This window comes from Triticum aestivum, chromosome 1D (assembly GCF_018294505.1).
Source record: "Triticum aestivum cultivar Chinese Spring chromosome 1D, IWGSC CS RefSeq v2.1, whole genome shotgun sequence".
Taxonomy (NCBI): Eukaryota; Viridiplantae; Streptophyta; class Magnoliopsida; order Poales; family Poaceae; genus Triticum; species Triticum aestivum.
In genome coordinates, this window is record NC_057796.1 from 410831050 (window position 1) to 410834874 (window position 3825).

Below are 3825 nucleotides of genomic sequence, written 5' to 3' on the forward strand. Positions count from 1 at the left end.
ACGAAAAGCAGAAGCGGTGAACTGAGGAAGCGAAGAGGGGGAAATGGAATTCACTTGGCGGCGCGGAAGGAGTTCTCGAATCTGCCGCGCTTCGTCTGTTGTCCGACTCGATCTCAGGCGGTGAGTACCTTGCCGTTGGTTAATCTCTTCCGTTGATCCTTTACTCCCCCGTCTCGTCTTGTGGTTCTTTGCAGGCTTGTAGCGTCGTATGGATCGATCCTCACGAGTAGCCTTCATGTGTAAATGTAAAGTTAGGAGTCTATGTAGTTGCTCTGGGGAATCGACCGAGCGAGGGAAAGTAGGAGGCGCATGTCGCTGGAGCAGTTCATTTGTGCTCTGCTCTGAGATAAAGAAAAGGGAGTCAAATTAATCTTGGCGCTAGTACAAGTAGCAAGTTTTGGTGAAAGGTGTAATGGGAAATTATAAGGTGAGATCTGTAGCAATCTGATGTTTGATAGTTTCTGTACACAAGCTTTATTTGCATCTTGTCAAAGGCTTCTGAAGTTCTCGTAAAAAAGAAGGCTTCTGAAGCTCTGACTAACAGCAAGGATTTTGAGCATGAAGTTACTGTCTATAGTATGGTGCCTTGGAATGGAGTTTTTATATCTAGTGGCTTATCGTTGCAGACGTGGACAGGAAGAACCTGGGCAGTGGGCATCAAGCTCAACAAGCTAGACCAGATGTCTTGACAGATGATCAGTGGGGCTTCAAATACGCTGCAGATTCTGACACCGATGAATGGTGGCAAAGCTGTAGATATGAACATGGAAGCTGAGATCTCAGCCCAGGATGTCATGCGAGCCGGCGGCTTCGGTGCCAAAGACGACATCGGCAGCCTCCTACCGACGGCGATGGACTCCACTGACTTCGAGGCCTCGCTGTGGGACGCCCGCGACTTTGAAGGCGTGAAGGAGCAGCCATCGCGACCCGGGCTGTGTTACGGGGCATCTGAAGCTGACGCCACAAGCAAGCCGTGCGACGCGCTACGGCAGTGAACCCGCTTTCTTGTGCAATTTCTGCTTCATAAAGATAAAGCATGTTGTCCATGTGTTTCTCGAGTTTTCAGCTTCTAAACTCTCTGCTTCAATGGGTAGCATTGACATCTTGTTATTTTGGTGCTGGATGAATGCATGAGTGGCTGAAGGTTTTCTTTGTTGTTGAATTATAGATGTATGTGACTGTTGTTGAAAATATGAGCAAATTACTACAAGATTTATTCCGAATAAACAGTAATTAAATCATGACGACAATAACAGGGAATGAACTAATCATGCGGACTATCTGAACATATCGTATCTAAGCCACAGCCTAGAAATAGGAATTTAGCATGATCTCAAACAATGAGGACGAGATCACATACGATGCGGCGGGAGCAGAACCGTTGGCGCTGATGTTGTCGGCCATGTCGTTGATGAAAAGATTGCCGAGATTGGGGAAGAAGTCGTCGTTGCAAGTCGTCGCTGCCAGAAGTCTTCTGGCATGCGCTCCCAAAAGCCTGTTGTCCCTTCTCGCGGTGCATGCCAGAGAGGGATGAAGAAGACTTGCGTGGCAGTGCAATGTTCTGGAATGGTGTGAAACCATATGTTGTGGCGGCGGCTAGGTTAGACGTCTGCCTATCTATATAGTGCGAGTCGGGTAGGTCGTGGGAGTAAACCCCATGTCCAAGTCAATAACAGTCCTATGATCCAAAGAAATCGGAAACGGCTGAATAATTAACACATCCGTTAATTAGTAACTAATGATTCACTAATTTTTCCGAGCAACAAAAATATAGACAACATGCATAGCTTTGTCCTCGGCTCGGCTCATACCCGAAACCCGACGCGACGCGGCAAGCGAGGAGGAGAAGCGCGCGTGTAGGTCTCCTCTTCTCATGCTCATACAAGTGCTAGAAGAGCTCACCTCATAAAGTGGTGCAACTCACTCTCATCTAGCAGTATGGGACTAAACTCTAGTCCCACTCACATCACACACAACCATGCAGGAAGAAGTTTGTCAGCCATTGAAGGTATCATCACTGGACTGACTCATCTACACACACTCTCAACTTGAACTCATGTTTTCGGGGCATCCCAAGCGTACCACCGATCATAGTCCACATAGACCAAGCTAACACCACTTCTCTATGCACCTAGTGGCATCAAAACAAAAAGGGCAATTTTACATTTTTGCGGTGAAGTTTTGAGTGTTCACCTCATATGCTCACTAAAACTATGTAGAGGTGCAAGTGAGTGATTCCAAATTGTATTTATGGGCCATGTGTTATTGATTTCATTACCTCACCAACCATCTTTCCACTTATTTAAGTCCATGAGTACAATTGCTATAAGAGCTACCAATCCTAGTGATATATTTTATTTACTTGTCAAGCATGGTACTATGTAATCTACTCCCTCCGTCCTTGAAAGAGTGTACTTCCAACTTTGTTGGAGGGTCAAATTATCTCAAAGTTTAATCGAGTTTGTGCAAAAATATATCAATGTTTGTGAAACCAAATAGGCATATGATGAAAATATATTTTATCACGAATGTAATGCTACTAATTTGATGTCATAAATGTTGGTGTATAATTGTATAAATACGGTCAAACATAAAAATGTTTGACTTTCCAACAAAGTTGGAAGTACACTCTTTCAAGGACGGAGGGAGTAGGTGTAGTTATGAACTTCAATGTAAGGATCCTGCACATGATCAACAATAACGGATAATGTATACTAGTGGTTGGGGCGCGCCCTAGGCACGCCTCCTGGGGCGTAACTGTGCGTACTTGTCTTGCTGTAACAATTCTTTAACGTGTTTGTACAACCATTGGTTGTCAGTTGCTCAAAACAGATTAGCAGCACCATTCTTGAACATCTAAAGATAATTTCGAAATGTATGGAAGTTCCGTTGCATGATTACAACATTCAAATAGAGAATTAGATAGTAGTTACTCACTCCAGTTCACAAAATTATGTCATTTTTGACATAATTTAACGAGTGTTTGGAACATAGGAATATAAAAAGTTGGGGATGCTATTACAATGACAATATTGTACAGCTGCCACTAGGTTATTCCTTCAACATTAAGGGCATGAGCAAGCATATAAGGCCCAAGGAGATACCTGATGTTATCTCAATCTCATCCATGGCAGCTGGAAAACCACGCCGAGTTTGGCCTGCCAAAAATAGATCCAAAATCATGACACATGAACTAAGCTATTTTCCATGTTATAGGTGTTGGGGAACATAGTAATTTCAAAAAAAATCCTACGCACACGCAAGATCATGGTGATGCATAGCAACGAGAGGGGAGAGTGTTGTCCACGTACCCTCGTAGACCGAAAGCGGAAGCGTTAGCACAACGCGGTTGATGTAGTAGTACGTCTTCACGATCCAACCGATCAAGTACCGAACGCACGGCACCTCCGAGTTCAGCACACGTTCAGCCCGATGACGTCCCTCGAACTCCGATCCAGCCGAGTGTTGAGGGAGAGTTTCGTCAGCACGACGGTGTGGTGACGATGATGATGTTCTACCGACGCAGGGCTTCGCCTAAGCACCGCTACAGTATTATCGAGGTGGACTATGGTGGAGGGGGCACCGCACACGGCTAAAAGATCAAACGATCAATTGTTTTGTCTCTAGGGTGCCCCCTGCCCCCGTATATAAAGGAGCAAGGGGGGAGGTGCGGCCGGCCAGGAGAGGGCGCGCCAGGAGGAGTCCTACTCCCACCGGGAGTAGGACTCCCTCCCTTTTCCTTGTTGGATTAGGAGTGGAGGGGGAAAGAGGTGGAGGAGAAGAAGGAAAGGGGGGCGCCGCCCCCCTCTCCTTGTCCTATTCGGA

The 3825-nt window shown here is 45.9% G+C and overlaps 1 pseudogene; it reads left to right on the forward strand.

Moving 5' to 3' along the window:
- The first annotated feature begins 412 nt into the window (after positions 1-412).
- On the forward strand, positions 413-1058 carry LOC123159794 (uncharacterized; annotated as a pseudogene).
- The last annotated feature ends 2767 nt before the right edge of the window (positions 1059-3825 follow it).